General features: G+C 38.3%; 1 protein-coding gene across 3 annotated transcripts in view; it reads left to right on the forward strand.

Moving 5' to 3' along the window:
* LOC138744465 (cGMP-dependent protein kinase 1-like) overlaps positions 1-11588 on the forward strand; it is a 592254-nt gene that overhangs the window by 63942 nt on the left and 516724 nt on the right. The window lies entirely within an intron of this gene.

The following is an 11588-nucleotide window of genomic DNA, read 5'->3' on the forward strand; positions in this document are numbered from 1 at the left end:
GTATTGGTGTCCTCATACCAATCCGTGATGCAGCTGGTCAGCGTGCTTTCCACCACACCTCTCGAAATTTGCCAGGGTTTCTGATGTCATACCAAACCTCCGCAAACTCCTGAGGAAGTAGAAGCGCTGATATGCTTTCTTCATGATGCCATAAATGTGTTGGGCCCAGGAAAGATCCTCTAAGATAGTGACTGCTAAGAACTTAAATTTCTTTACCCTCTCCACTTCTGATCCCCACCTCTGATTTTCCCTTCTTTAAGTCAACAATCAGCTCCTTGGTTTTGGTGACATTATTGGCGCACCATTGAGCCAGATTTTCACTCTCCCTCCTGTGTGCTGACTCAACCCTCCTTTTTATTACAACCCACTGCCATGGTATTGCCAGCAAATTTGTAGATGGTGTTGTTGCCGTACCGAGCCACACAGTTGGAGGAGAAGAGTAGTGGGGCAAAGGATGCTCTGAGGGGGATTGTGGAGGAGTTGTTCTTACCAATCCTCACTGACACTGGTCTGGAAGTGAGGGAATCCAGGATCTAATTATGTAGCGAGGTGTTGAATCCCTGGCCTTGGAGTTTACGATTAAAACAGTGGTTTTCAAACTTTTTCTTTCCATTCACATCCCACCTTAAGCAATCCCCCACTAATCACAGAGCACCTATGGCATAGGGAATACTTAAAGTGGTAGGAGAGTGGGGAAAAAAGGTTGAGAACCACTGGTCTAGTCCCTTCCATGATCCACTTCCTGATCTGTTGAGTCCTCCGGCATTTACGGTCTCTTTTGGTTACCTCTCCCTTTGCTATTTTGTTGATGATTTTATATTAATTGGACATAAATAACACATGGAGACACAATTCAGAAATACCTTACACATGATGTTTCCAGTCTGGGCAGAATTAACTGTGGTTTGATTTGCTGCACGTGTCAAGAAATAGGTTGAGAACCACTGGTTGGAGGCAGTGAGATGGCATTGGCTGTAGTCCTGTTGCTATGATAGGCAAATTGGAACAGACCCAAGTCGCAGCTTGGACAGGAGCAGATAGGCTTCAACTCTGGCCTTTCAAAATATTTAATCGCTGTTGATGTGAGTGCCTCCAATTTACGGGTGGTCTTGGTGGGATAGTACATAAGGCCATTGGCAGACAAATGAGTCTGGGAGTGTGATGCAGGACTGAAATGGTTGGCCACTGGGAGGACCCTGTCACTGATGCGGCCAGAGCAAAGGTGCTCAGCGAAATGATCTCCCAGTCTGCGCCCAGTCTCTCCGATGTCATTTAAGCAGATTGCCATATTCTTCTTGGACACCGGTAGGATTGATGCCTGTTTGAAACAGGTGGGTATCATTCCCTGCTGGTGTGAGGTGTTTAAGACGTCTGTGAATACATTGGCAAGTTGGACAGCACAGGCTTTTAATACTTAGCCAGGTTCTCCTTCTGGACTGGATGCTTTCCTTGGATTCACTCTCCGGAAGGCAGTCCGCACATCATCCTCAGTTACAGACAGGAGAGGATCATTGGGGACATGGGAGTGTGCAGTGGTGGTTTTTCCTTGTTCTTGTCATTGAATTGGACATAGAAGACATTGTGTTCATCTGGGAGTGAAGCTTTGCCATCTCCTACTGCACCCAGTGAAAGTGTGAAAAGAGCAATGTTTCTACTGGTGATTTTTAACTCTCTGAATGTCTTAAAATTACAAGTTATCTGGGGGGTGTGGCATGATGGGGTAGAAAGAAGACGTGTGTTCCACTGCTCCCCAGCTGGATCATTAAATACCCGTTCTTTTAATAGTATAAAAGTGATTAAAAATAAGATTTAGTTATTTAAATGACAGTGCTTTATGATGGCATCCAATGTGAAAAGGTTTAGACCTCAGCTTCAGAAAAAAACTACCATATAAAAAAGTGCGGAAGAATTGAGGCCTACCTGCATAGCTGAATCCACAGAGTCATTGGGAGTCTCCAAGCCTCAGAGGATTCCAGCCCGTTCGAGTTTGACTCGGGCGCCAATCCTGCATCCGCAAGATGGCGCCGGCACATCGGTGAGTTTGGCCATTGCCGACCTGCGTTCACATGAAGCCATGCGCATGGGTGGCTCGGCCGATGAGGGGACCCGCGAGCCTGTGACCTCGCTGGGCGGCCTGGCGGTGTGCATAGTAGCATTGGAAGATGCCTCTGCGCGTTTGACGACCTTGCCTGGCCTGCGTGTGGCATCGTGGGCTCACGAGCTGTTGGAAAAAATCCCAAAGAGGTCGGGGTGCCGGTGTTCAGACCCGCAGCCATTCAGTTAAAGGACTTGTGATGAGTGAGGAAGAAGAGGAACTTACCTTATTGGAATTCCTCCAGAAGGAGCTTGCAGTTAAAGAAGGTGAATCTCAAAAAATGGAAGTGGAATCTGGACTGGATTCAGTGTTCACTGTTTTGGAAAGGATTGCTGGTCAAATACAGCAAATGCATAATATGTCAAAACAAATATCAACTCAAATGACTCGATTTATAGAGATGAAAATAAAAATGAATACTTTGTGTGATGAAATGTCAACTGTGAAACAGGAAATGACTGTAGTTAAAAGTGATATTAATAAATGTATAAAATCAGTAGACACTGCAAGATAATTTAAAGAAAATTGAAACAGCTTTCTCTGAGTGTCAAACTCAGGTAGAACGTAATAGAGAAAAAATGGAAAAAGTGGAAGGTTCTTTTGTAGATTGGGGGATTCAGAAAAGAGATTTAATGAAGAAGATTGATTCGTTGGAAAATCAAAGTTGAAGGAATATTGTGAAAATAGTTGATCTCCCAGAGGATATGGAAGGTGCTGACCCTATAAAATTTTTTAAGCACTGGTACAAAATGAAACCGTGCATCCTTGGGTGTTTGGAACTGTTCACTCCTTCACTGGAGTGAAACAAGAAAATCTGAAGATCCTGGTTTTGAGTGCATTGCACACTTGTGCTGGAGAAACTTAGCAGATTACACACCATCCATTTTAATCCAACATGATTAAGATGCTGCATGACCTGCTGAGTTCTTCATCACATTTCTATTGGGCTTGTTGGGTTCCGAGTTGTTGTTTGGTACTGATACAAGAGTTTTGTTTATGACCATGTATTGCCATGGTAACCACCATTTCATGATTATCCTTGTACATGGAAGAAGCCACATTGTTGGCCAACGTAACGAATTGAATTATCCCAAATTTAAATTAATTTGGAATCCTTTCTGAATCAGAATTTATGTCCTATTTCATTCTTGGTAAATGTAACAAAAGTTTTCAAAAGGATAAATCGGTGTTTTTGTGTCTTTGCAGCATGTTCCACACCTTTTGAGCACATGGTTTCTACCTGAACCTGGTGACTCCAATATGTATAAAGCAAACACACTCCTTGAGTGTTGGTGACTGATGGTTGCAGATGAAATTTGCAGTTTTAAGTTTGACATTATGGCTAATACAGATCCTTTATTTTTAGTTCCAAATTTCTGCTGGCTTTGGGCACATTGGGGGTTCATAAGTTTGACACTGTGAAGACAGTCTTGCACCTCAAGGGTAATTCAGTGATGGGAGGTAGATTTAAATAAGCAAGTAGATGAGCGTAGATGGATTCAGATTTGTAGCTAGTATGAAAAGTACAATCAATGTAAGAAATCAGTTAGTTCAATATAATTTTATTTATCAATTATATTTAATACCACAAAAGTTACATAATATGAATTATATTTATTTAGATTAATGTTTTAGATGTAGACCAGAAGTTGGTACTTTTTGACTTGGCAGTGTTTCACAATTAAACCTTTTTGGCTTGAAATGGGTAATTTATTAGAATGAATAATTGGAGTTGGATTCCCACAGTTATTTTTACTGCGAAAAAAAATTAGAGGAATTAAACCTAAATTAAAATTGAACATGTATCAAGTAAAATTTGTTCAAATTGCTTTGGCAATAGCTAGAAAATGTATTGCTATAACTTGGAGGTCAGATATTTATTTGGGAATGGATGGATGGCATGCAGAAGTTTGAAGTTGTATTCCACAAGAAAATTATTTGCAATTTAAGAGATACATCTTTTATGAAATATGGAGTCCATATTTACAAACTGTTGATATTATAATTTAGATGAATTTCAAACATTCCCTTCTCCGATCTGTCTCTATGAATACAATATATAATATTTGTGTGTGTGTTTAAAGGTATTGGAAAGTGAAGTGCTCCTGTTGTGGTTTTCTTGTTCCTTTTTCTTTTTGCAAAAAAAAAATTAGCTTGTAGAGGGTTGGGGGAGGGCAGTGGGATGGGGATTTAGAGTTAATATTTGGATTGTTTGAAATATTGCAATATGTTTGTTAAGTGGTTTTATTTTAAATAAAATCATATTAAAGAGAGTAATTGAGTGGCTTTGAAATTAGCAGGAGACCAAGCTCAGCTCTTTTTCCTTATTAGCTTTGTGGCATGTAACTCTTTCCAACTTGTAGAGAGACTGAGGAAACTTTGTGTGGCAGGCTGCCTCCAGATATAAGGAAAGCTTCTCAGAGAGGAAAGCCAATGGCCAATCGTCCTGTTGCTGGTGTACTTTTTTAACTCATCTGGCTGGAGAGTGCCCAGATGGAAAATCAGATGTTGTTCCTCCAATTTACAGGTGGTCTTGGTGGGATAGTACATAAGGCCATAGGCAGACAAACTAGTCTGGGAGTGTGACACAGAACTGAAATGGTTGGGCACTGGGAGGCCCCTGTCACTGGTGTGGCCGGAGCAAAGGTGCTCAGTGAAACGATCTCCCAGTCTGCGCCCAGTCTCTCCGATGTAGAGAAGGCTACAAAGGGAGCACCAGATGTAATAAATCAATCCTGCGTAAAGGATAGCTTGAAGGCCTGTTTGGGGCCCTGGACAGTGATGAGGCAGGTGATGTGGGTGCGAGTGAGACACCTCCTGCAGCCATGGGAGAAGGTGCGGGGGGGGAGGGTGTAATTGGTAAGGGAGGGATGAGTGCATGACAGACTCACAGAGGGAGCGGCCCATGCTCCTCCACGCCTCCCCTTTTTTATTCAGGTACCTCCTGACATTTTTCCATATCTTGATGAAATGTCTTTTATGTATTTTTAAAAATCTTTCCTATATAAAGGACACTGTTTGATCTGCTAAGTTTCTCCATCATTGTGTTTTTAGCTAAAGCAGAACTTATAAGGATGATGCATTCTCTCAGTGGGTGGTGAATCTTTGAAATCTCTCTCCTCGGGGTCTGTGAATGTTCAGACAGTTCTGAACGAATCTCTAAAGAGATGTGCTTAAAACCAAGGGTCAACCATTGACAAGAAGCCTTGTTTCAAATGGCCACAATGCCTATTCTTATTCATTTTCCTGATAATCCAATATGTTGCTAAATGTTATTCAGACATCTTATTATTTAATGAAGTAACAACTCCTGTGACCTTTTCCGGAGTCAGCATACTGAGGCAGAAGCAAAAGTGGAGAAGCCACACCAATGCCTCTACATTCTAAGCAGTCTAAGGGTATTTGACATGTAGGGGGATACTCTATCCAAAGTCTACAGGTGCACTGGTTATACTGACTAGTTGCTTGCATTACAGCCTGGTTTGTAAATTTGACTGCATAGAAATGCAGAAGGTACCGTAGCAAACGTGCCAGGTCCATCACACGTTCTGACCTCCATCCATTGCAGACGTGTATGTGAACCGCTGCCTCAAGAAGGCAGTCATCATTACAAAAGACCCCTATCAGCCTAGTTACAATCTCTTCTCACTGTTATCTTCAGGCAAGAAGGTATAGAAACCTGTAAATCAGTACCTCAAGGTTCTTTTTTTTTAATATATAATTTTTTATTGTTCACACTGTGAACCATATCAACCAAAATATGTATAAATGTTTCTCATTAAATTTACACAGGCATTTTCTCCCTTTTTTCCCCATCCCCTCCCTCCCCTCTTCCCAGCCCCCTCCAAAACCCATAAATATTTAACATATACAATGCAATAAAACTATAAAACAATATCTTCACACAAAGGAAAATAAACAAGAAAAATGCGTCATCTATTTGTTACACACTGAATCTAGTAGTTTTGTCTTCTTATCATTTTCATTTTAGGGGATGGAGGTCCTAGGCAAGCTCTCTCTGTTATGTTCCATGTATGGTTCCCAAATTTGTTCAAACAATGTGACTTTATTTTTTTATCATTCTCAGGTTCTCTTCCATTTTCCAAGTTGACATTATACATTTTTTTGCTACTGCTAAGGCTATCATAATGGATTTTTTTGGACTTTATCCAATTTGAGGCCTAATTCTTTACTTATGTTACTTGAAAGAAAGATCTCTGGATTTTTTCATGTTATTTTTTGTAATTTTATGTAATATCTGATTTAGTTCTTCCCAAAATGTATTCACTTTCATACATGCCCAAATTGCATGTACTGTTGTTCCCATTTCCTTCTTACAGCGAAAACATCTATCCGATAATGTTGAGTCCCATTTTTTTAATTTTTGAGGAGTGATATATACCCTGTGTAACCAATTATACTGTATCATGCGTAACCTTGTGTTTATTGTATTCTTCATAGTTCCAGAACATAACTTTTCCCATAATTCATTTTTTATCTTTATGTTTAGATCCTTTTCCCACTTCTGTTTAGGTTTATAGTTTATTTCATCATTTTCCTTATCTTGCAGCTTAATGTACATGTTCATTATAAATTTTTTAATTTTCATTGTGTCTGTAATCACATATTCAAAGCAGTTTTCTTCTGGTAATCTCAGTCTGTTTCCCAATTTATCCTTTAAATAAGCTTTCAATTGATGATATGCGAACATTGTACCATGAGTTATTCCATATTTGTACTTCAACTGTTCAAATGTTAATAAATTATTTCCCAAAAAACAATTTTCCATTCTTTTGATTCCTTTTCTCTCCCATTCTCTATCTATTGTAAAAGGGATTTAGTGGATTTTGCGTCAATAATAATTTTGGTATTTGGTAATTTGTTTTTTTTCCTTTCTGAGTGGATCTTCTTCCATGTATTAAGTAAATGATGCAATACTGGTGATACTGGTGAGCTTTTATATTGCACCAACTTTTCATCCCACTTATAAAGTGTATGTTCTGGTACCTTCTCCCCTATTTTATCTAGTTCTATCTTAGTCCAATCTGATAAATAGCTTAATTGTGCTGCTCTATAATATTTTCTGAAGTTTGGTAACTGCAAACCACCTCTCTGTTAATTTATCTAACGCTACCCTTGGTTTCCAACCTTTCCACAAGTATTTCCTTATTATTCTCTTTAGTTCATTAAAAAAAAATTCTGTTAAGGGAATTGGTAAGGATTGAAATATATTGTATCCTTGGGAACACGTTCATTTTAATGCAGTTTACCCTCCCTATCAATGTTAGCGGTAATTCTTTCCAATGTTCTAAGTCTTCTTTCAATTTCTTTATTAGTGGCTGATAAACAGGCAGCTTAAGTTATTATCTAACCTGATACCTAGGTATTGGATTGCTTGTGCTTGCCAGTTAAATGGTGATACTTTTTAAAATTCTGTATAATCCGCATTACTCATTGGCATCACTTCACTTTTATTTATGTCGATCTTGTACTCCGATATTTCTCCATATTCCTTCAATTTCTTATGTAATTCTTTTATTGATATCTCTGGCTCTGTTAGATATACAACACCAAACTCAATGAGATGACATATATATGTCATCTGCAAATAAGCTGATTTTATACTCCTCCTTTATTTTTATCCCTTTTATTTTATTTTCTATTCTTATCAGTTCTGCCAAAGGTTCTATTGCTAAGGCGAACAATGAGGGGGATAATGGACATCCCTGTCTAGTTGAACTACTTAGTTTAAATTGATTTGATACATATCTATTTACTGCTACCTTTGCCAATGGTCCATTATACAATGCTTTAATCCAATTTATATATTTTTCTGGTAGATTGAACTTCGGTAATACTTTAAATAAATAGTTCCACTCTACTCTATCAAAGGCTTTTTCTGCGTCTAAAGCAACAGCCATTGTTGGTTTCTTATTTCTTTGAACTGCATGAATTAGATTAATAAGTTTACAGACATTATCCGCTGTTCATCTTTTCTTAATAAATCCAGTTTGATTTTGTTTTACTATTTTTGGTACACAATCGGCCAATCTGCTAATAATTTCGCTAATATCTTATAGTCTGAGTTAAGTAGAGATATTGTTAATGGATCCTTCCCCATATTTGGCATTACTGTAATTATTGCTATCTTACATGAATCTGGCAAGTTTTGTGTTTCTTCTACCTGGTTCATTACTTCCAGGAGAGGAGGAATTAATAACTTTTAAATGTTTTATAGAATTTTATTGGGAATGCATCCTCTCCTTGTGTTTTATTGTTTGACAGCTTTTTAAATATATCCTGTACTTCCTCTATTTCAAATTGTTTTATTAGTTTGTTTTGTTCCTCTTTTTGCAATTTCGGCAGTTCAATTTTAGCTAAAAATTCCTCTATTTTATCATCTTTCCCCTCATTCTCAGTAGCACCTCAACGTTCAAGGACAGTTTCTTTCCAACAGCCCTTAAACTTCCCCTTGATACACTAAACACAGACTGCACCGACACCACAAACGGACTGTCTGCATTATTGGAAGTCACTTTTTTTCCACTGGGATTATTGTGCATATTAATGATCCATCTATTACATACAATTAGTATCTTTTTGATTCAATTGTTTACTATTTTAATCTTTTTTTTACAAAGCCTGTTCTGTTAAGTAAAAATTTTGGGGCATATGTACAATGTATATGACAATAAATTATTATTATCTGCATTCTTCAAAACACTTTTCATCTACTTTTAAAGAAGTGGTACGTGCCAGATCAGAAATAAAGGTTATTATTGAATCCAAGGCAGAAAAATAAAAATAAGATAAAAAATAGAAGTCAAAAAACATCAGGTGTTGGAGATCTGAAATTCTGAAATGCTGGAAATATTCATCAGATCAGGGCAGCATGGTTTGTGTAGCAGTTAGCTCAACACTTTTACAGTGCCAGTGATCGGGACCGGGGTTCGAATCCTCTGCTGTCTGTAGGAGTTTGTACGTTCTCCCTGGGTGCTCTGGTTTCCTCCCACCGTTCGAATTGTACTGGGGTTTTAGATTAATTTGGGCAGATCTGACTCGTGGCCGAAATGGCCTGTTACTGTGCTATATATATTAAAAAAAAATTAAATTTAAATCAGGCAGTTTGAGGCCATGCTATTCTTTAAGGTTCTTTGTTGAATTTTGTTAACTTTATTTACAATGTTAAGTGTTTCATTGCGGCAGATGAAACTCACAGATATAAAGTGAAACGACAGAGCATTGGACAGAATCCTACTCTTTTAACATGCAATAAAGGTGTAACAGAATATTTTAAACACAAATAAGGAAGATATTTAATTTGAAGGGAGTAATGCAAAGTGAGTGGAATTTAGCCATTTTATGAATAGGGGTAAATAGGCAAGAGATGCCAAATTCCAGTAGAGCTTCATAATTTTATTTTCTCCTTCATTTTAGAGCAGTATGGTTAGTGTAGCAGTTAGCACAACACTATTACAACAGCAGCAACCAGGGTTTGAATCTCGCGCTGTCTGTGAGGAGTTTGTACGATCTTCCAGTGTCAGTGTGGGTTTCCTCTGGGTGCTCCTCAAAATCAACACCAAACTCAATCAGGGACTCCTTTAAGGACTCTTACTTGTTCACTTTATTGATTAAAAAAAATTCTCTCTGTATTATATTGCAGTCAGTTTGTTTACATTCATTACCTGTTTACATTTATACGCTGTGAAAATTTTTTTTGAAACTACCAGTGAATAGTAATTCTGCTTTGCCCGCTGAAAAAATGAGTTGTATGTGATGTCATACATGTACTCGGACAATAAATCTGAATATTGGCTCCAGTATAACGGAATAACTTGAGACAATAGAGGAATGGAATTAATGTACAGGGATTGGGGTTTTTACTAGGTCAAATTTGTCTTCAGCCTTGAGAGTGTGGCACTGATATCCAGGTTATGCAGACAGGAGTGGAGGAACGTTTACCAAATGGAGGATTGTGACAGGACAATAAAGATGACTGTCACCCCGGTGGCATGGAAACTTGACACCAATTTGAGATCTGCAGAATGGGAGTGGAATTTTAAGATGATTTGATTAAATTTGTTGGGTATTATAATGGTATAATATTTGTGACAATTCTAGCATTATTTATATATAATTTTTACTTCTAATTGACTTTCATGCTCTTCCATTAGTTTTTGTGACTAATACTATGTTCATTCTTTCAGGAATGGTAATTAGTGTCACTGCCAGCTTCTGTCTTTCTGATGGATTAGGCAGCAAAACAGTTTATTAATTTCCTGGATATATCCTACTGGTGTTATTATCATTCTAAATAATCATCGTAGGAACTGATTTATTCATATGAGACTAAAACTAGTTGGTTCACTGTAAGGATGAACATGCAACAAAGTTTAATGCCAGATGGTCCTGGTATATATAACCATATAACTGTTTACAGCGCAGAAACAGGCCATGTTGGCCCTTCGAGTCCGCGCTGGTTCACTTGAACAACTCCACTAGCTGCCCCCCCCCCCCCCACCGGTTCTCCACCCATAACCCTCAAATCCCCTCTCATCCATGTACACATCTAACCTTCTCTAAAATGACAGAAGGGTCCCTGCCACAACTATCTTTTCTGGAAGATCATTCCATTCTGCCACCACTCTCTGAGTGAAGAAGCATCCTCTAACATTTCTCCTAAAGTTTTTCCCCCTGACTCTTAACTTATGCCCTCTTGTTCCAACCTCCCCTCCCCTATTTACATCTAATCTATCTATTTCCCTTCCTTAATTTTAAATACTTCTATCAAATCCCCTCTCAGCCATCTGCGTTCCAATGAATAAAGTCCCAGTTTCCTTAATCTTTTCCTTTACTGACATTCAGTTTATTCTCTTGAGCCCAAGATTTATTTTTGCATAAAAGATACACGATTAATTTTTCTGTTTTTGCTAACTTTATGATTAATCATATTTGTTTTGGTTCATGACTGATGGAATAATTAACTTAATTCCATGGTAATCATTGCGCAATATTAAAATATTTCACTGAAAACACAAAACTGCTGGAGGAATTCAGCAGGTCTCAAGGCAACCAGAGGTGGTAAAGATAAATAACCAATGTTTCAGGCCTGAGCCCTTCTCTTTACCTTTTACAGACGCTGAGTGACCTGCTGAGTACCTTGAGCATTTTTGCCTTTGCACTACAATCACATAGTAGCACGACCGAATGCACACAGAGACAAGTGAGGAGCACCAACACACTTTTAATAGCTTACAACCAATGGCCAGTAGACACAATAGTCCTCAGGTAAATCTAAGGTAAGGCAGGAAAACCAGGCATTATATAGGGGTAGGTGAGGGTGGAGCCAGGAGAGGAGTCTAAACCATTCATAGACCGTGAATTCCAATTCACTGCATTCACCCCTTACCTTCAAAATTGAGCCTGTAGGTGAAAAACAGAGACCATTCATTTAAAAATAAAACTTAGTACTTTACAAATATTTACAAGTTCA

Source organism: Narcine bancroftii, chromosome 10, assembly GCF_036971445.1.
Source record: "Narcine bancroftii isolate sNarBan1 chromosome 10, sNarBan1.hap1, whole genome shotgun sequence".
In the NCBI taxonomy this organism is placed as follows: Eukaryota; Metazoa; Chordata; class Chondrichthyes; order Torpediniformes; family Narcinidae; genus Narcine; species Narcine bancroftii.